At 42.0% G+C, this 26,410-nt stretch overlaps 1 protein-coding gene across 7 annotated transcripts in view; it reads right to left on the reverse strand.

Moving 5' to 3' along the window:
* Nucleotides 1–26,410, reverse strand: part of TSPAN4 (tetraspanin 4) — a 486,061-nt gene that overhangs the window by 296,805 nt on the left and 162,846 nt on the right. For all 7 annotated transcript variants that reach the window (XM_082230629.1, XM_082230623.1, XM_082230627.1 and 4 more), the window contains one exon: nt 7,080–7,152. The gene's annotated coding sequence lies outside the window, so the exon portion shown is untranslated. The remainder of the gene's footprint in view (nt 1–7,079; nt 7,153–26,410) is intronic.

Below are 26,410 nucleotides of genomic sequence, written 5' to 3' on the forward strand. Positions count from 1 at the left end.
CACGGTGGCAAGTGCAAGCACATACACAAGCAGTATTCTTATATAGCAAACCAAATGAACTAGATTGTGTCAATATCACCTTATTATAAACCGAAATGGAAAAGCAAGGAGCAATACATACAACCTCGAAATAAAACTGAGCACATCAACATTAAGATTCATATTAGGATTTGTGCATGCCTTGCGTTTTGTCACCATGCATGCAACATGAAAACCCTGCTGTATACAACAAGCCTTTTGCTCTTGATTAAACAGGTGCTATGGGAATTTTCAGCCCATCCTTGATCATAATTAGAGCTGTAATCCCTGGTTTTTATGAAGATATACTGGATTTTAAATCAGCTTGGTCAATATTTTTTTTAAAGATTACTACTGTTTATTTTGTTTCTGTTCTTAGAAAAAAGGAAGAGGGAAGAAAATAGATTATTATACTCTAATTAGCCTTAAAGGATAGATGGTAAAATCCTTTGGGTATGGGCCCATATATATTATTTCAAACAGGTGCTATGTGTGTTAAAAAGGAGAAGCCCAATAGTTACCAAGATAAATGGGGGTGGGGAGAAGACGATTATAGGGTGCCCACTTCTGGAAGTCCCTCTCCCAGGATGTCTTTATGGCTCTTTCACTTTTAGTGTTGGGGGTGGAGAGAGCACTTAAAACTTTTCTTAGTAATCAGGCTTTAGAGCCTTCACACAGAGCCATAGATTGGGAGGGGGGCTAGCTGGGTATTTTGCCCCAGGTAAAACCTTCAGAGGGGCACAATTGAGGCTCCCAGTCTGTGTGTGTACACAAATGCATATAGGGGGGTTCCAAACTGGGTCTTTGACCCTGGTGAAATAAAGCCTAGTTTATTCCCTGCCTTCCTGGACATTACAGCTGCTGAGAGTCTTGTTTGTTTATACTGTTTTCCTGCATATGCTGTTCTGATCTCCTTTGGGAAGGAGAGCAAGATATAAATAATTTCAATCAAACCAACAAATACATAAATGCTCTCTAGGCTGTCCAGAACAGTTCGCTTTCTCTATTGGACACAACAAAAGGTTCATCGGTTTGATGGGCAGCACCAGGAAAGTGAAAAGGGAGTGGGCCCCTTGCCAAGCTGCCACTGCTGCCTAGGTCAAACAAAACAAAGACACAAACAAACAAACAAACAAACAAACAAACAAACAAACGGAGAGCCTGAATTATTAAACAGTTGTAAGACATGTCAAGTGGGGACCTGCAACTTCTTTCAGATGAGAAAAATGAAGGAGAAACATTCTGCCCACCCGACTTCCTGCTTCTTAGCCATGCTTTTCTCTTTTTTGTGATAGTGATAATGCCTCTCATCTCACAATTCAGTTTGTGAAGATATACAGAGATGTAGCATTAGAAAGAGGGGTAACAACCATGTGCACCCGCCCACCCCCAATCCTTCTTTTTCCAACCCTCCTTGCTGTTAACAGGCAGCCCAGCGCACATTCTGTACACATATCTAGCAAATGACAGGACAGTGGCACCTGCAATCTCACTTGATGGCAGTAATCAATAAGCAGTGAAATCCTCACTGAGCAATTCCTTTTCCTTCTGGCTACAAAGGCAAATGAAACTTAGGCTGTAAAGGCAAAATACTGATCAGAGGAGGCTCTGTGTATGTACAAGCAGCAATCTCAGCTCTAATGCAGGCTTTCGGGTTTAGATATTTGACTTTGCATGCCCCCTCCACTACACAGGCGCAATGTTGTGGGCATAAAATATTCAATATATACCCAAATATCTCCTGGCACCCGTAGTTTATAAAGAGGCTGGTAATGTTCCTTACTCTATAGACATTTAGAAGCTCCAGCTGCCAAGAGGAAGTTCCCAGTCTGTAAGGGGGGCGGGAGAGGTCCTGCTCATAGCCAGAGAGCAAAAAAATACAGTGGAACCTCTATTTATGAACATAATCAGTTCCAGAGGTCTGTCCATAAGTCAATCCAGGTTGCTGGTAGAAGCGCCATTGTGCACAGGTGCATTCAGTGGCAGCACACTTCTGCACATGTGCAGACGGCGGCAGCCACTTCTGTGCGTGTGCAAATTGCAGCAAACCTGGTATTTACTTCTGGGTTTGCCGCGGTCACAACTTGGATCAGGCCCAAGTAGAGGCGGTCGTAAGTAGAGGTTCTACTGTAGAAGGAGAGCAGAAAATAGACCAGCAGCCTCAATGTGGATGAGAATTAACCACTATCAATTACAAAGGCCACACAAATTGAGGTGGCCAGGGGCTTACTTTCTCAGAATAGTTTGGGTGATGCATACTTTTTTCTACAGAAACCAAATCAATTACAGAAGAGACTTTTAGAAACAGAAGTACATCCCTTTTTCAACTGAGAAGAGAAGATGCTTTTCATAAAAGAGAAAGTGAGGGCTGCTTCCCATTAGTCTCCTTTCCTACATGGGTATCACTTTCTTACAAGGACCTGCATGTTTACACAGTCACAGGTAATGTGTGTTTATTGCACCACATGCAGCTGTTAGGCTTGCAACCCAGAGGACCATCTTGTTTCTTTGAAAGGTTCCCAGCTGCAAAAGGTAATGCAGTCACACCTCCTCCCACCCCTCAGAGTTCTGCTTGCTCAAGGAGGTGCAGTGGGAGAGAGGGTGGCATGATCAAGAGAGAAGCAGGCCAGGGCAAGTTGCCACTGCATCTTTTGTTGCAGCTCTGGGGCTATTAAACAGCTCTCCAGGTTGTGGCCAGACAACCATGCAAAGAAACAAAGCTACCCTTAGCCCATGACAAGCCAACATGCTGCACTCCATATATCGTTGAACTACAACTTCCATCATTCTTGATCATTGGTTGTGCTTGCTGGGTCTGATGGGAGTTGTATTTCAACAACATCTGGGGGGCAACATGTTGGCTGTCCCTGCCTTAGCCCATGATATTTGGGCTCGCCAAACGTGCCTTCCTCTTAGCACATTTCTCCCTTTCATCCTGAGTTCAAGTGTCTTCAAATTCCATAACACCTTTGGTAAAGGCTGTTCTCCAATTGGAACGCTCACAGGCCAGTGTTTCCCAATTGCTGGTGTTTATACTACATTTTTTAAAGATTTGCCTTGAGAGTGACTGCCATCATTGCAAGAGAGTTGCAACGTTTTAACAGTGATATTGCAGTGCTTCAAGAAACTCAAAGAGCAGGAGAGGGGCAGCTGAAGGTAGAAAGAGGAGGCTACATATCCTTCTGGAAATGTCTACCTGAACAAGAATGTTGAATACATGGAGTAGGCTTTGCTATCAAAAATGACCTTGTGAAGCTCTTGTCAGAAGTCGCTACTGGCATTAATGAGCGACTTTCTCTTTATTAGCTGCGGCCGGCAAAATTATTGCAAGGATCTTAGCAAACCGTCACCTAACTATATCCGAGGCTACCCTTCGTGAATCCTTGGTTTTCAATCTTCTAAGGGAACAATGACATGATTTTCACTGTTCAACAGCTTTAAAAAAAAATACAGAGAGCAAAACCAACCCCTGTATACGGCGCTTATCAACCTGACTAAGACTTTCAACACTGTAAATCATAATGCCCTGTGGACTGTCCTTCTGAAAATTGGCTGCCCAGGTAAATTTGTGAACATCCTTTGGCTCCTCCATGATAATATAACAGCAACAATTGCAGCTAACAATGGCTGTCAAAGTGAACCATTCATAGTGGGATCATGTGTTAAACAGGGTTGTGTTATCACCCCAACACTATTTATTATTTTCACTGCCATGATCCTACACATTGTCAAAGGGAAACTCCCCACTGGGATAGAAATCATATATTGAACAGATGGAAACCTCTTTAACTTGAGTAGGCTGAAAGCAAAGAGTTAGGTTACCATAACTTCCGCCATAAAGCTTCAATATGCTGATGACAATGTAGTGTGTGCACACTCAGAGGAGGATCTCCAAACCATCCTAAATATCTTCAGAGAAGCCTACGAAAAGATTGGCCTATCACTCAACATCCAAAAAACCAAAGTGCTGCACCAACCAGCACAAAACAACCCCCCTGCAGCGCCACAAATCCAACTCAATGGTGTAACGTTAGAAAGTGTTGATCACCTCTCCTACCTGGGCTGTTACCTTTCCACAAGGGCCGACATTGATGCTGAAATCCAGCATCCCCTGAGCTTGGCAAGTGCAGCTTTCTCCCAATTGAAGCGCAGAGTGTTTGAGGACTGGGCCATTCACAGGGAAACCAAAATGCTTGCATACAAAGCGATTGTACTACCAACCTTACTGTATGCTTGTGAAACATGGACCACTTATAAACGCCATCTCCAACTCCTCGAAAGATTCCATCAACAGTGTCTCCAAAAAAATTTACATATCACTTTGGAAGACAGGCAAACTAATGTCAGTGTACTGGAAGAAGCAACGATCACCAGTGTCGATGCAATGATTCTTCAGCATCAACTTCGTTGGACTGATCATGTTGTTTGGATGCCTGATTATTGTCTTCCACAGCAACTACTCTATTCTGAACTTTAAAATGGAAAGCATAATGCTTGTGGTCAACAAAAGAGGTTTAAAGAATTGGTGTACTAGCTGGATGTTTGACATGAGGCAGTACAGCACCTAGCAATTCTGGTTTTCTGTTACATAAGAATTTAAATTGCAGATACAGCAATTCACAGCAATTCAACATAACAAGGGAAAACACAGGAGATCTCCTAGTCTCCGGCACAGATTGCTTTACAACATATTGAATGTAATACAATTCTTCTGAAATCTATTAATTTGAAATACACAGCACTTCACATGAAGTGGGCTTTGTACAGTGCAGCCAGATTTAATTGTATGTTATGTAATAAGGATGCCATGCACTTGCAGAGACCTTTCTTCTGTCTGGCGTGCTTTACAAACATTAGCTAATTCATCCACATGACGCCCTGGGAAGGTATGTAAAAGGAAATCACTTAGGCGGCAGCGGATGCCCTCTAAGGGCACATGTGCAACCTGGGCAACAAAAGGATTTGCTGCGTTAGCAGCAAGTCTGGGAGCACAATTTATACAAGGTTGCAATGCAGCAGTGCAAGCACACACAACCATTCAGGAAAGCTTCTTTTTCAAGTGACAGGAAGGATACATGGCAGACATAAACCAATGACTGGATCCCTGCCAAGTGCCGAATCTATACTGCAGGGACAGGGCTGGCAGAGGATCTTTAGAGTGATAAGAGAAGGATCTAACAAAGAAGTCGTGTGCTACAAGGTGCGGAGGGGAGACGGAGCCCAAAGTTAAGGTGGAAAGGATTTGTCATTTACAAATAGGATAGCATCTGCTTTTCTGAAGCAAAACTTCATACAGCGGTGCCTCGCAAGACGAAATTAAATCGTTCCGCGAGTCTTTTCGTCTTGCGATGTTTTTCGTCTTGCGAAGCACGGTCCGTCGCAACTGCGCCTCTTCAAGCGGCTTTAAGAAAAAAGCGAACAAACTCGCAAGACATTTTTGTCTTGCGAAGCAAGCCCATAGGGAAATTCGTCTAGCGAAGCAATGCAAAAACTAAAAAACCCTTTCGTCTCGCGAGTTTTTCGTCTTGCGAGTTTTTCGTCTTGCGGGGCACCACTGTACATGTTATAATTCTTTATAAATAGTAATTCCCCAAGATTTGGGACCCAGACACATGCCAGTTCAGTGCTGAGGAATGGCACCACTATTCCTTGGCCAGGGACTACAGTGAACCAAACTGTCTGCTTTGGTCTCAAAGGTGTCATGAGCTAGATTCTCCCTAGCAGAGAGACAGCCTTTTTTCAATCCTGGAATTGGGATGGGCATCTTGGTGGGAATCGGGGTCCTCCTTCCTTTCTCCCATTAAATATGCTGCAATGCATAATAGCTTAAGATTCCAGTCCTGGGCTCCCACACCCTTGGAACATCCAGCAAACAATGTAGACCAGCAAATGGATATACTGTTTCATAAATATGTCAACGGATTCTTGGTTGGGGGGAAAAATAAAAAGAAGAATAAAAACTAACACAACCTATTAAGTGCAGAGAGCTGAGGCATAAACTTGAGGCATAAAATTAAGACAATTTAAGCACTAAAAAGCAAGGAACTGTAAAACTGAGCAATTCCTGCCACTAACAGCCTGCAAGGTGGCCTTATTTCATACAGCAGTAAAAGGGAAATCAAGAACTTTGCAAAACCAAGAGGACCCTTGGGATATGCATTTCAGCATCACCCTGCCACCCCCGCATTCAATTTGATACTGTTTTTGCAAATACCAGTTACGTAAGAGCACAATTGCATTCCAGGTGATGAAAACATTGATATCTTCCCCTGCAATATCGTGCAGAGATGCTTCCCCTTCCATGTCCTCAACCCCTTTCCACGCTGGCCCTTCTTCCTCCCCCACCTCTTCCACTGACACTCCTTTTAAAAAAACTTGACCCATCTTATTCTGCAGCCTGGCTGTGACCCAAAGGCTCATCGTTAGAATGGTCTTGTACTTTCTTTCTGGGCTGGATTAGACCAAGTGTCTTCAACTTTTTCAGACCCAGGATCCCCACTTTTACCCCTTTCAATTCTTTAGCCAGGTGAAAACATTTCTCTATAACCAGGCCTTTGGCTAAATAAACATCATATTGCCTTTTAAATGTGTTTGTGAAAGGAGGGTTTGTTTTTGCTTCATTTTTATGTTCTCATTTTGTATTTTTATGTTGTAAACCACCCTGTGATCTTTGGATGAAGGGTGGTATACAAATTTAATAAATATAATATTAATAATAACCCAAACATGCAATTGGGGACACATTTTTATCTTTTATCAAATATATGCTCCTATACCATATAGTGCTCCTGTTGTGACCCACCTTGGATCAGGTCGTGACCCACTAGGGGTTAGAGGTCAGGGTCCTGACCGACCTATTGAAGACTAGTGGATTAGATGGTGGGCTTCAAGCTGGCACATAATGAAAAGACAGACCACATGGCTACTTCTGGCTATGCAAAGATCCCAAAATAACCTACAGCATTCCTTTAAAAATTAGAATATAGCCTCCCCACTCTTTAGGAAACTTTGTAATGACTGCTCAAGAATTAGCTTTGATCTATTCTTAAGAAATAAAGTACCTGATTTGTGGCTGCGCCAAGCTTAACCAGTTCCACAGCAGGAGCTCCTCAAAGTCTGCGAGTTTCAAACACTCTGAAAAAGAAAAACGTGTCCAAATTAATTAACTGCCAATTAGAAGGTATATCCTACCAGGACCCAGCAACAAAGCCGGGAGCACAAGTCCCCTACTGGCTAACAAGGAAGCGGTCAATGCCACCCGATTACGGTTGACACTCTTTCCCCTGTATGCAGGTGGCTATGAAAGTTCGTTTGAAAAAGGAGCAGAAAGCCAACAAACAATAATAAATGGCAGGTCCAGAGAGCAAATCAACTGGCCTTGTTGAGTCCTGGAAAAAAATAATAATGTGGAAACAAGGAGCGCCACAGCAATTGGCATAGTCTGGCCAAGGTTCTGGGAGGAAGAATTAATGGCCTCCTTTTGCCCTTCCCCTCTGCTTGTAATAATAATAATAATAATAGTAATAGTAATAATTTTTATTTATACCCTGCCCTCCCCAGCCAAGGCCGGGCTCAGGGCGGCTAACAAGCAATAATAAAAACAAGTTGAATGAATACAACTTAAAAACAAGATTAAAATACAAGAATTAAAATATTGATGTTAAGTTGTGGGTTGACATAGCAGTCGGCACAGCGATTTCTTCAAGTAGCTCTTTTATTCTGGTAAGCTGGAAATAAACTGACTGCGAACAGCTCAGCCGGCCTGTATTTATAGTCAGCCGGCTGTCAACATTGTAACCACAACAGCTCAGAGTTCCCGCCTAAAATAACGGACGCGGACCTGAGTGAAAACTATCTACAGACCTGAGTGAAAACTATATACAGTATCCCCCTGTTGGCCCAGGGTGAAACTACACTACATAACAATTGAAACATTAAAATATTAAAATGCAGCCTCATCACAGGAGGAGAAAGAAAAAAGAGGGGGAGGGAATCAAATGGGCTCCAAGCCAAAGGCCAGGCAGAACAACTCTGTCTTACAGGCCCTGTGGAAAGAAATCAGATCCTGCAGGGCCCTGGTCTCATGAGGCAGAGCGTTCCGCCAGGCCGGAGCCAGTGTTGAAAAGGCCCTGGCTCTGGTTGAAGCTAATCTAACTTCCTTAGGGCCCGGGACCACTTGGGTGTTGTTATTTATGGACCTTGAGGCTCTCCGTGGGGCATACAGGGAGAGGCAGTCGCGTAGGTACGAGGGTCCTAGGCCGTGAAGGGCTTTAAAGGTCAAAACCAGTGCAGTTTGAAAAGCATTGGGTGAATATGAAAAGCCAGTGTAGTTTGAAAAGCACTGGGTGAATATGCTCCCATGGCAGAGACCCCGTGAGGAGCCTCGCTGCTGCATTCTACACCTGCTGGAGTTTCTGGGACAGCTTCAAGGGCAGCCCCGCGTAGAGCAAATTACAGTAGTCAAGCCTGGAGGTGACCGTCACATGGATCACTGTGGCCAGGTCGGGGCGGGAAAGGTAATGGACCAACTGCTTGATGCGGTGAAGGTGGAAAAATGTCGCCTTTGCTGTTGCTGTAACCTGTGACTCCATGGAAAGGGAGGGGTCAAGGATTACACCCAAACTCTTGTAGAGGCTACCTCTCCGAAATTCAGATTATTACCAGGGGAGGTTCCTCCACTATAGGCTGTGCCCACTCTGAAAATATTAAAAAATGCCAAAAAAAGCAATTAAAGAGTCTTTGTTCACGCATCACCACACCGATCCATGTTTTTGTGTTGTGATCTCTCTCTCAGACTTCAGCAGCAAAGGGTACAGTCATTCCAATATCCTCAGTAACTGAAGCTTTAGAACAGTCTTCAAAGGCAGCCCCAAAGATAACACCCTAAAGCAGAGTTCCCCAAACTTGGAGGGGGGGCTGTTGTCATAGTCACTGCCAAATGTCCATTTTATAGTGGGGTGGCACTGTCAATGTGAAGACAAAAAAAACCTGGCAATACCCCCAAACAAAAAAGGGCATATTTTTCTTTAAAAAGTTAAAAATGAGGAAGGGCAGTGAACCTTGGTAAGTGCCATGAGAGTTGAGGACACCACACAGGAAACCCCAACATTCATTTAATCCAAATGGGAAGGTACTAGAACACATTTAATTCCCACCCTGCTGATGCTCAGAAGTTATACATCTGTGATTCAGCCATGGTATCCTTCCAACCAGGTTCTGGTTCTAAGGTCTGGCTCAAATTACGGCAAACCGTTTGCTTGATTTAGCTAAAAGCATTGATGCTAGGTCCAGAGGTAGCGTGGAAGGTTCGCAGGCTATGAAGGACATGCTCATAAATTTATTGACAGCTAGGAAGTGGAAGGGGCAAACAGAATATAAACTGGAAGAATGGTATAAAGAGGTGTGGGATATAAGCTATTAATGATAGATTAACATGTGCCATTAAGGTAAGATGGGGAATATGCAGGAGAAATGATTTTGAGGAGATATGGAATGTGGCTGTAGAATTTGTACTGTTAAACACCATCGCAAGAGGTGTTGAAATTCTGGGAGGTTGGATAGTTACAATGGAATGGTGTTGTGGATGGGGTGCACATTTTTATTTATTATTATTACTTTGTCAAAAAATAATAATAAAATAAAGCATTGATATATTTCCAAAACTGGATCGTTTGTAAATACACACTTGGAGTAAGCACAGCTTATTGAAATTATTTGGCTTACTTTTGAGTAGGCATGCACAGAATCATGCTTGAGATTTGCTTATCTACCCTCAATGCAACAATAATGCGAGACTTTTAATTCAAGTCATATTGAACTGTTTTAATTTTATTTGGATGTTTTTACTGTACAATTTTAAAGAGCAACTCTGGCAAAAAGCTGAATAGAAATGTTATAAATAAATAGGACACTGTTCTTAATTAGTCGAGGGGAAACTTTTTCTCCTGTCATCTTAACACTCGAACAGATTGCAGACTGGGCTAAACTCTGTGCCCTCTTCCAGAAATATCTATTTTCTCCATTTCTAATTGCAACCAGTCTGAAGCAAAAGCTTTCTAATTCAAAAGCTGGCAGATCATAGCGTGAACTTTCATCCTGATAAAATCACTTTGCTATATCCTTGCATTTTTATTTTATTTTTTGGCTGTTCTTAAGACACAATCATAGCTTGCTCCATTTTTGTACTAGCTGTAGGTATCAACCACTCAACCACCATTTTCAATGTATACTTAGGTTACTAAAATAATGGTAAAGGGGATTATTCTACTCATTCAGAACAGCAATATATGAATACTGTTGATGTTGGGTGGAGGGCTTGGCTATTTGGTAATAAAGAAAATGTACTCTGCTTGCATTCAAAAGCACTTTTTTCCTTCTGAAGCTCTAGTAATGGTAATACAACTAGTGATTTGGTAAACATGATCCTTGAAGTGGGGTGGGGATGGCTGTTATGCACTGCGCAGACAGGATGGTGTGTGCAAAAACATCCAAAGACATAAGAAAAATGAAGAGGTATGTGTTAGCCTAGTATGGGGGAACCTGTGGCCCTCTGGGTATTGTTGACCCACAACTCCCATAATCCATGACCACTGGTCATGCTGGCTAAAGGTGGAGACCAATAGAAACTGGAGGGCCACAGCAACTAGAGGGCCACAGCCTTGCCTTAAGTGTTGCATGCTATTGTCATGTTGCAGACAACACTAATAATATAGGATGCACATAGTACAGCAAATATGCTTCCTTGTTATAGCCTTCCAATTCCAAAATCCCCCAGTTGCCACCAAATCCTACTGTTCCCATTTATGACCACAGTAATGAGATATAAAACTTTCACCCTAGGTTAGGCTACCAAAATCAGGCACTGAGAACTCAGAAACTTGGGACCAAAGTCCTTTAAGGATTGACAGATTCCTTATGCGCCACCTTGAACACCAAGATCTTCTGATGGGACACTTTTGGTGGTGTCCCATGCCCTTGCGATTCATTCTGCCTTCAGTATGGCAGGCCCTGCCCTGTGCAACTCTTTGCCAGCAGAAGTCTGGCAGAAGTAATCCCTGATTTCTTTTAACCTTATTTTTCATACTTTACTCTTCATACAGGCCTTTGGCACTTGAATATTTTTACCAACCAGTTTTACTGATAGGATATCAACGCTTTTAATGATGTAATTATTTTAGTATTGCATTTTCATGTTGTACACCACCTTGCTATTTTCCCATGGAAGTGTGGTTAATATATATTTTAAAAAATATAACTAAAGTGGTACCTCGGGTTAAGAACTTAATTCATTCCAGAGGTCCGTTCTTAACCTGAAAGATTAGATCCTAGGAAGGCACACAAAGTGAGAATAATGATGAATCAGATAGGAGATACAGTGGTACCTCAGGTTAAGAACTTAATTCGTTCCAGAGGTCTGTTCTTAACCTGAAACTGTTCTTAACCTGAGGTACCACTTTAGCTAATGGGGCCTCCTGCTGCCGCCGCGCCACTGCTGCACAATTTCTGTTGGTGTAGTGGTTAAGAGCGGTAGTCACGTAATCTGGGAAACCGGGTTCGTGTCTCCGCTCCTCCACATGCAGCTGCTGGGTGACCTTGGGCCAGTCACACTTCTGTGAAGTCTCTCAGCCCCACTCACCTCACAGAGTGTTTGTTGTGGGGGAGGAAGGGCAAGGAGAATGTTAGCCGCTTTGAGACTCCTGAAGGGGAGTGAAAGGCGGGATATCAAATCCAAACTCTTCTTCTTCTTCTTCTGAAGCAAAGTTCTTAACCCGAGGTACTATTTCTGGGTTAGCGGAGTCTGTAACCTGAAGCGTATGTAACCTGAAGCGTATGTAACCCGAAGTACCATTGTATATGCAAAGCCTGTATTGGAATGGGAAATGCTGATACGAAAGACAGACTAGGAATCTGCAGTCTTTGTTCAAATGTAGTATTTCAAATGAATGCAGAAAGCCATGCTGTGTGGAAGGAAGGAAGGAAGGAAGGAAGGAAGGAAGGAAGGAAGGAAGGAAGGAAGGGGCTAAGAAACAATTATCAGAGAAAAAGCAACTATTAAGCCACTGCAGACATTTCACAGTGGAGGAAGTAATTTTCATTCTTGCTCCCAAATTTCCAACATAAACTGAAAAACTTTTATAGCTTCACAGGGGAATACACAAACTTTAATTTTTCAATAAAATGCTAGCTTTTGGCCAACAGCCCAAGGAGGTTCAGACAAGAGAGTAAGGTGGTGAATACGACTGGAGGAAAAGTGGAGGTGATCAATATTCTGCAACGTGGTCAATAAGCAAAACAATAAACTCCTGCAGGTACATGGGCATAATACTGCAAATAAGTGAGCAATATATGAGTATTGAATTAGTATTGATGAGAAAACAAAGCATTAGGCGATAGATTTTTATGTACCCTCAAGGTTCACACATTGCATCAAATTAGAAAAAGCCAAAAAGCACACAGCCCAAGTGTCTCCATGGAAGCATGTCAAAGCGAAAAGACCACCTTCCTAAGTATTCTCCCAATGGGGGAGTTTCTAGTGTTTGCATACTCCTGTAAAACTTTGCTTTCCAAAAGCCTCCTGTACTGGGTGCTCAGATCTAGCTAAGCATTGAGGTCAGAGGCTTGGTGGGCAGCGATGGGGCGAATTCCCCCCACCCCACCCACAGCTTCACCACAATCATAAACTGTGAAGCTTGCACACTTCATAACAGACTGAGAGAACCCCTGAGATCTGCACCAGCTACCTAATCCTAAATAAGACATAGGAATCATCTGCAAACCTGCTTGGGATTTGCTTGGGGTCCACAGTACTATCAGCTTCAGTACTAGTTGTGTTGCAAACATTTGCCTAAGATCACAGCAGAGCAGATGAGACATCACATCTCACCATCACACACACATGAACATACCTAGCACAGATGGAAATACATTTAAAACCAAAGTCTGAAAATTAGTCCAGCACAGTGGTTCTCAGCTGGTGGTCCGCAGTTACCAGGTTGTTCACATAACCCATCCATGGTATCTGTGGCAACATTCGTGTAACAAAAACTACCATAAAGATGTCAAACGTTTCAAAAGTAGGGGATCCATGGCTTGGCTTTTGAAAAAGAGGGGGTCTGCAGTACTTAGCTAACTGGGAATTATTGGTCTAGCACACTGTATGTTGCAACTGCTTAGAGAATTAGTATAGTGTGATTGAAGTCATCAATAATGGACTATTACAGTCCAGGATAATCCTCAAAGACAAGATACTTAAAGGCTAATAGTCTGCCTGAAGCTACACACACACACACACACAGAGAGAGAGAGAGAGAGAGAGAGAGAGAGAGAGATTTAACTCTTTAAGAACAAGGAGACTCAGGCAAACATTCTGTTCTCTTTTGTTTACCCAGAATTCATTTAAAAAGCAATCTAAGCAGGCAAGTTTCAGTTGAAGAGTATTTTATTGGAAGATATAACTTGCACGAAAGAGAATATTGCAGGAGTACTGTCTTTTCTACCATTAACAAAAGAGCTTCCATAGAACAAGACAAGTACAGGACAAGAGTCAGATCAAGAAATAATGGGCACTTAAGTATATTCTTAAATTAGGATGAGAACTGAAGAAACCCATTAAAGAAGTGAATGATATCAAAGCAAAACTGTATAAATAATCATAGATCATAGGGTTGAATCCTACCATGAGGGCCATCTATACAGGAATCTTTTGCCCAACATCAGGGCTCAAACTCATGACCTTGAGATCAAGAGTCTCATGATGGGCTCTTTTTCCACTGGCTCGTTCTCTCCTACAACCATTGGCCACCATGTCCAGGGTTCGTCTTACTGGCACACCTTGCCACTTGTCATTCCTTGAACCACACCAAGTGGCAGTGTGTGGAAGAAAGAGAACTTGCTGGTATTGGTCTAGGAACCCCTAGAACAAGGCACAAGTTATTCTGGCTCCTGTTTTCAAGCTTTGGTCTTTAAAATCTGAAACTTTTGATCAATGAAGTGTCAGAAACATGGGGAGCAGGGAGGCAGAAATGTGGTTCACTCTATATTGCATATTGCATTTTTTAGACACTTGGTTGGTGGGAAAGTACAAACTTTTTTGTTTTCTTAAAAATTTTAGGGCAATATTGTTGTTAAAGGGCCCGTCACCATTTTTACAACATAATGTCTAGTGATTCATTATGCAGTAAACATACATTCATTATGCTGTAAGTGTATTGAAAAACTAATAGAACAGCAAAGCCCTTTCTAACTTTACTTTGTATTTTATGGTTTCAACTGCTGCTCATATTTTTATTATTATTTGGAATGCTTTTTTTAAAAAAAATACAGTTGTGGCTAATTGTAATATATATGTTACTGTTTCACATTTTTTGTTTTAATACACTGCCTTGAGAAGGCTTTCATGTTTAAACACAGAAAATATCACAAATAAATAATAAAAATACAAATTTGCACTGAGGGCATGCCACAATATCTAATGTTAGGTTTTGCACAAATCTGGGAGACGCATTAATAAAGTTTGTTGACGTTAATGAATGGGCCCAGTTCAAACAAGCAATGTGAATACGTAACAGTAAGGTTTGTGTTTACATGCTTCCACCCACCCACCTCCAGCTTCAAGAAGAGTTTGGAAGCTGTTCCTTCCAGTTTAGAGTAGATGAAGCTTGTTGTCAGGGCCAGAGCTCGCCATTCTGGCACCTGAGGCAGACCTCAAAATGGCACCAGGGAAGAAGGGATGAGGGAAGATCTACATCAGGAACAAGGTGGAGGGGAAAGATCTACATTGGGATCTGCTGCCCCTGTGGATCCGGCTGTCTGAGGAGGTCACCTCACCTTGCCACATGGGTTGTTGTGTCACCCAAACCTAACAAACTGTGGTTACTCTCAACTATGTTTTTTTAAAAACAAACTAACTTAAAACTTTGAATTATAAAGCAGCTTGCTTAAACAAAACCATAGTTAACATTAACCATCATTTAAGGTTTGAACAGCATGCTAAACTGTGGCTAGTAAAAATCAGAAGCAAATATTTCTCATCTCACAGCTATGCTGGAGGAGAAATGTGGGGGGTAGTGCATTAGCTGAGGCTCGCTGAGACTTCTTCTTACTTTGGTTTAGTACAATGTTTGAATGCTATTTTTATTCTATTTACAATAAAAACAGTACAGACCTTTGCTTTGGATTCTGAAATTCAGAGGCATAATAGAAAATTTAACACTTCTTAAATTTCCACACTGAACATTGTATTCACACTCCACAAAGATTAAACTGCAGACTGTCCTCACTGCAGCAATTTCCAAAGTGGCATTAATTACATTCAGCTTAATGGAAGCCGTAATGCAATTAGTACTGTAGCGATTGTTGTTCACCTGTATATCTTAGTAGGGATATTTTGATTTGTAACCTGATCAATTGCCTGATTTATTTGTTTTCTCAAAACCACATTACAAAACTATTAACAGTCTAAATGTTAAAACAAGTAGCCAAAACAGCAAAAGTTTTTGCCTTCAGATAGGTTTTCAGATAGGCTTGGATTTAAGAAGATTGTGGCACTTACATTAAACAAGTCTGATGAACTGATGAGAATTAAAAAAACACACCTTCCAATATCTCAATAGGATTTATTTATTAACACCACACAAGACATCTCAATAAAGAAAAGGATCTTACTGTGGTAAACCACTGCAATACAATGAAATAACATCATGTTGAAGGTGAGGAGAACCTCCGGGCGATGACCTTCGACAATACAAGTTAGTAATCCTTATTTCATTACTAGGCAAATTAAGAGAGATTGTAGTTAAGAACAGATTGGTTAAAGATGGATAAACATGACATGATAGGAAGTGTCAACAGGGATTTTTGCTAAAGGAAATCCACAGATCAGAAACAGATTGGAGGCCAGGAAGTGGATTGCAGAGGCTAAAGGCTTTTCTACAGTCGGTTTAAAGATTCCTCGTGGTGCTTTCCCCCCCCCCCACCAAGCTGCTGCTATTACAAACTCAACTATAAGCAGTTGAGTTTGTGCTGTCCTTGTGCTGTCTTTGGACATTAGCACTAAACCACAGTTTAGCATTACATGTATGAGCCTGCTCCCAACTCCACTCTCCTCCTCCAATACGGCTACAGGAAAGAGAATAAAACTCAGTGGAGTGCATCCCTGAGTACTTGTCCTTTTCACATGGAAAGAAGCAATCTCTTTTGTGACCTGTTTTTGTGTGCTGTAACATCTCTTTTGAGTGTTGTGTTTCAGGGGATGCACAAACATTAGCATGTTCTTTATAAAATAGGCATTTATAGAATACATGATACTCATACCATCGGGAACATGACGAGCAAAATATCAACAGGGTCCTAAACTGTCCTTCCCTGATGACTTAGTGAGGGAAATGAGATGGGACAGCAAGTTTATACTGAACTCTCCTCTCATCAATATAAGGAGACAGCAGCCCTAATCCCATTTACATGGAAGTAAGCACAACAGAATGGAATGACACTCAATTTTGAGTAGACAGAATATATGGTTTTGTGATGGGTCATTACGCACTTCATTGTTTTAGTCTTTTGCAACAAAACACAACATATTGTGGCACCTTAAAGACAAAGGGGGCTGCCCCTCTTGAAATTCATAAGCTTTGAAAGGGAAGACACAATGAAGGTAAATGGATCTGTTGATGGATGAGCTATGCAAGTCTACTTTGTGTGGGTGTGGGTGTGTATCTGCATCAGTGATGATTAAAAGGAAAAAATGCTTTTGCAAAATAAACCAACTGCACTGGAACTGAAAATACTGTAAGAAAGTGTGAATTAATGCCAGAAAGGATTGAGGCATATTCATACATCCCTATTTTGCTGTCACCACTTCTTCATTCTTAAATCATCATCAATGTCAAGCTAACATGCTGTTTCCATCTCCTCAGCCCTGCTATTTTTCTTCAATAAAAAAGAAAACAAAACCACCCAAAATAGAGCTGGGTGTCTTTTGTTTTTGGTGTATTTGTGGAGTCACATCTACACCAGTAACTTTTGAACAGCTTAATTCTAGCAAATTTTAGCAAAAGCTGCCCACTCCCCCCCCCAAAGCATTTATCTACATCTCTGACTATTTCCCTTTTATTTCATCTGATTTCTCCTTAAATTAGGCAGCAAAGATGGAGTGCAGGCCTGTCACACAACCTGTTGCATGCCAATGTAAATGCAGGCCACCAAGCCAGCAGTGATTTATTAGTCAAGAGTCTTGGCCTAGGACCTAGGAGACCAGGGTTCAAATCCACACTCTGCAGTAAAGAACACTTGGGCTAGACATACACTGTCTGCTGTGGGGATTAAGTTGTGGGCGGGACCATGTGCTCCACCTTGAGTTCCTTGGAAGAAAAAGGTGGGATATAAACAAACAAACACTGTCGCCTGCCAGGTGCTTCATAACGCCTCCCTCATTTTTGTTTTGCCTGCAATTGTAAAACTAGGTGGGGAGTACCTAGCAGTCTACTTTCAGCTTAGTGGGCAGAAGTTTTGTAGACTTGAATTAAACTTCCATCATAAACCTCAGCTTTGCAGATTTAATTATGCTAAAAATCAACTCAATGGCAAAATTCCCAAGTCTAAGGGCCCCAAAGCAGCAAGAAATGTCAGAGGCACCTCTGATTTTGATGCTTGGTATAGTCTCTTTGGCGACCCTTTGCTTCCATGTGCTGCAAGAAAGACGGATTCTCTCTGTGTATGACAGCAGCAGGAGAGTAAACAGGCAGAAAATGCAGAAACCCATGCAAAGAGCTTAGCAGGACATGGTGGAAAGAATATTATGATTAGCCAAATAAGCAGTTACCATGGCTCACTAGCTTAGCAATCGCTGGTTACGTTTAGTGCTGAAGTACTAAACCTACTCCTTATCTCTCTCTCTCTCTCTCTCTCTTTCTCTATCTATCTGGAGTAGGTTTAGTACTTCAGCACTAAACGTAACCAGCGATTGCTGCTATACTATGACTTTGCAATCATCCAAAGCAGTTAGGAAAAGATACATCAGTTATGCCTCCTCTTTTTCCTTTTAAAAAGAGCAATGTGCCATGGCATCTACAAATGAAATGGGTGTGTTCATAATTCAAAATGTGGCATACCAGTAATTCACACACAAACACACACAGGCTCAAAACATCTGCCTCTTCGAAGACACAAACCAGAAGAATTTGATAACATGGTCTGCTGGAGTGTAGCACTAACAGCCTGCAGCTACATCTGACCTCCAGTTAATTGACTGACAAATCATTAAACGTCCGGGGCCAGGAAATTTCTTCTCTCATTTCCTATCACCTTCACCAGCACAACATCTAATGGTCCCACAGTTGCATTTTACAGGCTACTAAAAAAGGAAAGACACCACTTTGAAATTTATGAGGAGCCTGGGGAAGCTACTGAGTGCCACCTTTTCTTCTCTCGTTCTTCATGCCTCGGGCATAAATTTGGTTTGCTGCTTGTTCCTGCGCTTAAACAGTTGTGTCTTTCAGCACTAATATATTTGCCTCGCTTCCTACTTCAGAAATGTTCTTCAACACTCTTTTCTTCATCTCTGGCTGAGACAAAAAAGTGAATTTGCGCAAAACCAGGGTGAAAATGGGTTGTTGTTGTTGTTGCTGCTGCTGCTGTTGTTTGGAGAGGCAAGACTATTCTGCATATTGCTATGTGCTTCCCGCTTCCCAAAGAAATGAAAACTTACAAGAACTTACTTACCTGGACTCTGATTCTTTTTGAAGATGGAGTGCCCTTAAGGCACTCTGTAATATTTGTGTTTGTTTACAAATCTTCAAATCAAACATAGCTGAAGGTACATAAGAAGATAAGAATATCTTGCTGGATCAGATCAATGGCCTACCTAGTCCAGTATCCTATTCTCACAGTGGCCAACCAGATGCCTGTGGAAACCAGGGAGCAGAACATGAGCACTCTCTCCTCCCGTGGTTTCCAGCAACTGTTATTGGGTAGCACTGCTGCCTCCAACTGTGAAGGTACAGCATATCCATCATGACTAGTGGCCGTTGATAGCCCTCCCCTCCATTAATTTGTCCAATAGCTAGGATGGTCCTATGTCCTACTTTGAAGAGAGAGGACCGTCCTCTGTTTAGAAGGGAGAATAGCAAATCTGAAGTTGCCCATAATTAGACCCACAATGCTGCCCATTGTGAAAGAACAAGGACAACTTAATGGCCCAGAAAAATAATCTGAGGCAATTTAATCCATTTACAAAATGTGATGGCGTGATTACCATTTGCAAACTTCTATACCAATAATGTTTGGCAGAAAAGAGTATTTACACAGTAAATAAGACATGTAATTTGATGTTTCAGTCCACAATATTAAAGCTCTGAAACATTAGAATAGTCCCTAGATAAGACAATTGCTTCTTTAAATAACATTGAGAGTTTTTACAGGGCCTCAAATAAGTGTGATAATAAAATAATAATAATAACAACAGCAGCAGCAGCAGTAAAAATAAAAAAATGACCATGTTAGATTATAGTATCATATTGCACATGAGGGAAGATGGTTCTGAAACTACAACTAGTGCAGAATAGAGAAGCTAGATTGTTAAGTAGAACAAGAAGGTGTAATATATAACAATTAAAAATGCTGGTCAACCATTAAGCACTATATGCTTGAGGCAAAACAAAAAGTGCTGTCCCACTCTACCGCCTCCACCATCGTGCCACCCACCTCTAGCAGATCTCACCGGAAATCAGTGCCAATGCCTGTACTGCTTCTCTGCCAGTGACAAAGGTGGTGGAGTGTGGGGGCCCTGTGTGCCTTGGGCACTTCCGCAGCCAGAGGTGACTGTTTCACGCAGCTTCATGGGTGGTTCAGCCTTGATAATATGGATTGGCACCATTATACCTAAAGGATAACCTTTCCCCATATGAACTGGCCAGGACACTGAAAATAGTCATTTGAGGTCTGTCAGGTGTGCGTGCAGGAGCCAGGCCCTGTGACCAGTAGGACTTTGCAGGACTGGGGCCTTCCTAAGTTTGTTCTGAAGAGGCAAGGTGCGGCTGCAGAAGTGAGGCCTATTGGTAACTCACAGCACCTGGTGGCAAGAGCCGGGAAGGGATTTCCCTTCGGCTCTTTGCCACAGCAACACGCTTCCTGCCTTGCTGCGTTTGGCTTCTTGCTTCCTGATCCTTGAACCTCGGCTTCTTGACTCCCTGCTTCTTGATCCTCGGACCCCTGACTTCGTGACTCCCGGCTCTCTGACCCTCGGACTCCTGGCTTCTGGACCCCCGTTCCTGCCCTCACCCTGCCATCTTGCCCCCGGTCCTGACGTCCCCTGCCAGGACTTCGATCGCCCGTGAACCAGACTGTGACAAGGCCTTTCTCTGCATGCCACCTTCGAAGGAGGTTCAGAGCCTTTTTGTAGCAGCTCCCCATCTACGGAATTCTCTCCTCATGGAGACCCACATTTGGGCAGCACCAATGTGACTGTGTGTTTCTAATCTATGTTTTAAATAAGTTTATGCATTTTTATTGTTGTATTTTATTCTCCTAGTAAATTGCTTCAGGACTTTTTGTTGTGGAAAGTAATAATTTCAATAAACCTAACCTGTGAGCTTCCTGACTGCAGAATAGACATCTCTTTACTTCTGGGGCTGCTTAGTGCAGATAGTCCAAGGACTGCTAGTTTGTGACAAACAAAACTATTAACAGATACACTCATCTGTCTGCACTCAACAGCAATAGATTATGAGTCAGAGATTCTGGGAGTAGCAAAATCCAGTGTTCCTGAACTAGAAGTCAAAACTTCATTTAGCTTTGAAGCTGAAGTAACAAGTAAAGGTAAGACAGGTTGTGAGGTTGCAGGGCAATCTCTAAACCGTAAATGACAACTGTAAAAGTGTTTTTTTCTTTAACAACCTAGAATTCTGAGGGTCTTTGATTTGTTCTCTTGTACAAACGTAGTAGGTCTTAACTGACCAGAAGCTAGTTAAGAAAACCCCTTAAAAGCAGCTGTGAACTTCCCAAAAGAAACACAGCATAAAAATGCAGTGAACAGCTGCTTATGCAGTAATAGACTACAAAATCCATAAAGCATGAATGAAAATTCAGCCTTCAGGGCATGTTTCTCTTTTAAAAATATATAATGTGAACATGGGGAGATTACAAGAAACTCAATGGATTTTGATTCATTCAGTAGCAGAAGTGAGAGGAAAAGAAATAGAGGGATCCATTTGTTTCAAATTTGGTGAAACTCAACTATTCCTATTGAATTGGAGGAGGATTTTAGGTCTACAATGGTACCTCACGTTACATACGCTTCAGGTTACATACGCTTCAGGTTACAGACTCCGCTAACCCAGAAATATTACCTCGGGTTAAGAATTTTACTTCAGGATGAGAACAGAAATCGTGCTCCGGCGGCACGGCAGCAGCAGGAGGCCCCATTAATTAAAGTGATGCTTCAGGTTAAGAACAGTTTCAGGTTAAGAACGGACCTCTGGAACGAATTAAGTACTTAACCCGAAGTACCACTGTACTTGAAAATAAGTGGGATGAAGTCCGCCCCATTTTGAGCACTGTATTTATACCCCTCAAATGCAAAGAAACCTGTCCTGTTTTACAAAGCTCTAAGACATCTACAGCCGTATCTGAAGGACTCTCAAGAAGAGAAAATATCCAAAAGAAGCCTCACTAAACAGACATGATGTGTGGAAGGATTAGGGACATCTTTAACATATGCAAGGATCCAACAGGCAGGTAAGTGCCGTACAGTGGTACCTCAGGTTACAGACACTTCAGGTTACAGACGCTTCAGGTTACAGACTCCGCTAACCCAGAAATAGTACCTCGGGTTAAAAACTTTGCTTCAGGATGATAACAGAAATCACGCGGCGGTGGCAGTGGGAGGCCCCATTAGCTAAAGTGGTACCTCAGGTTAAGAACAGTTTCAGGTTAAGAACAGACCTCCAGAACGAATTAAGTTCTTAACCCAAGGTACCACTGTATATACTAACCACCATCTCAATTCTCTGAATGGTGGTCCTTATGTCACCAAAATGGCACCACCTACCCACAAGAGGGATGTTTTAACAGGCTCTAGGGAACCTCAAGGTTGGCAGAAGTACAAAAAAGTGTTTTTTTTTTAAACCAGCTTAATGTAAAACCCCCACCCCTCAAATAATGCAGTGTAATCAGAAGTGAGTGTGCTCATTGGTCGCAGAATGCTGACTGATAGCTGTGGGGAAGAGAAATGGGAAACGAGAGAGAGGGAGGAAGGAAACGGAGTTAATACATGGCTAAATTAACAGTTGCACTCCAACGTTTTGTAGCAAGTTCTGCTTGTCAAGACCAATTTTCAAAAGTTTGCAGGTGTGTACCCTGGTCCAATTGCAGAAGTGTTAAAACAGAGACAACCATTAGGCCAACAATTTCTAGTACGCACATTGCATATTGATTTTCATTCTTTTGGAAGCTCTTCCACAATCCCTTGGCTATTAAAACTCTGCTCAGGGGAAGAACGACAACAGTGACAACAATAGAATGCTGGTACTAGAAGGCAAGGCAGCCATGTGTTGTTCAAATGGTGTGCTAAACACTGAAAAGCCCACCAGTAGTGTCAACTCTAAATGCCACCTTCAATTAGGTCAGGTTGGAAGCATCCCCCGATTCCATCATTGAAATGACAATCCTAAGGATATTGTCCTGTGAATAAGCCCCACTGAGTGAACGTGCATGGGATTGTGCTGCACAGCTGTGGAAATAAAGCAAAATACCACTGTAACTGAAATTGACATTTGTCTAATGTAGAAAAGAGGATGAACAACAGCTCCCCCCTCCCTTAGGGAAAAGACTGTAAGTATAAACAAAGCTATTAGAAGGATAATCTGCACCAAACTGCCAAAACATGATTAATTATTGAAATTCCTATAAAAAGGGAAACTTTAACAATAGATTCTCTGGAGGGTTGTGCTAAAAACTGCTGAACATATTTTCTTCAAAACTGCTTTCTCCTCAGCCCACCCCAAGCTTCATTTTATGCAAGGCGATTGCTCTGCGGTTCCAAACAGGGTTGCCATTTTTTTGTACTGTCTCTTCGTCTGTCCATTCAATAGTGGCTGGCCACACAAAATGTAGCTGATAAAACCCTTTCCTACGATTTATCTCCATGTACTGGGGGTGGGGGGTGGGAAGAACATCACCTGCTAAATGTGGGTATTTTGGGTCAAAGCTGCCACATTCCAGGTCCTCAAATCCATTTGTGCAAGTTTTTTTCTTATTATGTAAATCAAGCACATTAACTGTGCATTTCCTACCAATGTTTCCCCCCCCTCCCATCTGCTCCTCACAAGTACCACCAAAAGCCAGGGAGAGAGCAGTAGAACAGCTCATGCCATTAAAGAGCAGAAGCTCCAAGTATAAGGGGAAGCCCTCATCACAATATTTAACTGTATGAGGAGCTAAGGCTGCATTGCAGCCTTTATGAGGAAAGGGAAACCTGGCAGTTTGGTGGGAATAAGAACATAAGCAGAACCCTGCTGGATCAGGCCAAAGGCCCATCTAGTTTAACATCCTGCTTTCACAGCAGTCAACCAGTTGCCTACAGGAAGCCCACAAACTGGAGCTGAGTGCATCACCAACTCTCCCCACTTGGGCTCCCCAGGAACCGCTATTCGAAGGCATATTGCCTCCTGACAGTGGAGACAGAACACACCCTAACCCTAACCCTATCATATATATATATATATATAGCCATCACTACGCCTTCTAGGAACAAATTCCACAGATTAACTTTGTGGCATGTGAAGAAATACTTTCTTGTGCATGTCCTTCAGCTTACAGTGTAAAGAGGATGCTTAAAGGTGCGCTGGGCTGTATGCCTAGAATTCAGCTCTCCAGGCTATATGTCAACCCCGGTTAAAAGAATGGGCCATTCTGTTAAAAAGAAAAGAGAAGATGCAAACACAGTTCCCTTGGATGGGATATAAAACCGCTAATGAGCATATATATCACCTCGCATTCTGCTTATGAGGGGAAACAATGAAACACTTTGAGGGAGAAATGCATGCATGGTTTTTGATAATAATGCAGATATAAACAGTGAAGAATGACTAATTACCAGGGAGCAAAATTATATGGCAGGGCTGGGATTCTGGGTTTAGCTTGGCACATTTTACTTTATGATATTCAGCAAGCTTGTAATCTTCCTCCCTTTCAGTTTTGCCAAATGGGGGTGGAAACCTATTTATTATTTATTTATTTCATAAAATTTATACACTGCTTGATTGCAGGGGGGCAGACGTCAAAGCAGTTTACAAAAAGATAAAATAATACAATAAAGGAAAAATTACAACCCTGCACACACAAAATACTAGAACAGATTGAAATTACCTCAGCTTTCTAAGCATCTGGGTAGGCTTGTCTAAACAAGAATGTTTTCAACAGGCAGGCACCAAAGATCTGCAGACAATGTTGCACCCTGACTTGGGAATTGAACATCAAATAGCAAGCACTGATACAACAAATTATGACCACAAGCTTGGGTTTCCAATTCCAAAAGGCCAAACTAGATGAACTATTCACCCAAGTAGCAATTATTTTAATTGTGTTTTTTAATTAATTAATTAATTAATTAATTATGCTTTTGTGGTGGCTGCCAAGGGGATGCCTGTGGAGGCTTTCCTTGGATTCTGCTATCTGAGGCGGCTTCCTCAGTCTGCCTCATGCATGGGCCGACCCTGCCCTTGTGCCCAATTGTGAGAGAGTGTGACATTTATGCCTCAATCTGTTGTAAACAAAATCTGCCCTTAAGAGACTAATCTACATACACAGCAGTTGTGGTACTTTCATTGGATTGTATCGTGTATACTTGAAGTGGGAGAATCACATGTTTATATGCTTGTCTATATTTATTTTAAAACTAAACTTACCTCCCTGCACATAGGGGAGAAAGCACCTAATGGAGATATGTACAGGCATGCTTTACTTTGGGCTTTTGCGGGGGGGGGAGCATTCAAACAGGCAATCCTTGCTGTAGTCTGAAGCGACACGATGGATCATGGGGTGAGGGGTGGGGGATATTAGCTGGTTCCCTACACCTTACCTGGTTAATTCATCCTGATGGATCAAGAACGGTCTGTTCACCTAAATCTTTGAACAGGCCATTATAGCACATTGCACAATGCACAACAGCATCACATACAGAAGCAAAGCCCCAACCATTACAATAAAACTGTCACACTTATCTACCGTTAACATGCAAAACACCTGAACTTCTGCCAGAGACTCTGCTTTGATCCCACTGCATTTTCTGGTTTATTTTAATTACTGACAATAATCCTGTCTATGCGAAAGAGGCGGGCGAGTAGAGGGCGGAGGAGGGAACCACTACAGTCTGAAGAACTTTCCTTGAAATTGATCATAACAGTAGTAAAATGTGAGGCTATAGATAAGATTCAAAATGTGAGAGCAAGGAAGATTGCTGGTAACAGCAGTATCAGCAGCACAGCACCAAAACAAAAGCATCGAAAGCAATCATTTCCAAACAGAAGTCCATTCAAATGGCTTTTAGTTGCCAGAATTCACGTCCTCTTCTCAAGAGCAACACAGGGGTGAGAATTCAACATATGAATTGTATATTCCAAATGTAATTTTTGCAGTCCCCCCCTATAATGCAACATTAAAAATGTTTTGAATGCAAATCTATTGCACCAATAATATTTTCCCCTCTGTTCTAACAGTCTACCACACAAAGAATGCAGGGGGGGGTGATATTGAAGGCTCAAAGTCCTCACAGTTAGATCCCCCCCCAGTCTGTCTTTCTAATCCCTTGAACTGACATATTTCTCTGCCATAAATCCCATTATTATTTTATCCCACTGACCATAACCTGTACCCAGCAAACATCCTTTAAATCAATGAGAATAAGGAAACAGGACAACACCACACTGATGCTCTATTGAAGCTGAAATGTCAGTCTCTTCTTGTCTTACTTACGTCAGCTTTTTAAGTAACTGCAAAGGCTACACTGCAGAGAATATGTAAACCAAATCTAGGCATTACAGAAAAATTACCTATGAGAATTTGTGCAGGCAAAGATCAATAGCTTGAAGACAGGAGGTTTCCCACACATCTCATCGAACGGATTACAATGCAGGTATGACAGTGCCGTGAATTACTTCAATCCTCACTTAAGACAGGAAAAAGAGGATGCAACTCTGTTACTAAGCACAAAATCATGAATCCTAAAGAAATAAAACAGAAGATGTAGCAACGTATATTCTCAGAAATCAGCTAGCACTGGTCCATGAGACCTCTTGGGGTAAACTAGACAAAAACTAGGGGTAAACTAGACAGAAAAAAATACATATCACTTGGGAAGACAGGCTAAAGTCAGTGTACTGGAAGAAGCAAAGATCCCCAG

This window comes from Podarcis vaucheri, assembly GCF_965113315.1.
Source record: "Podarcis vaucheri genome assembly, chromosome: 1".
Lineage (NCBI taxonomy): Eukaryota > Metazoa > Chordata > Lepidosauria > Squamata > Lacertidae > Podarcis > Podarcis vaucheri.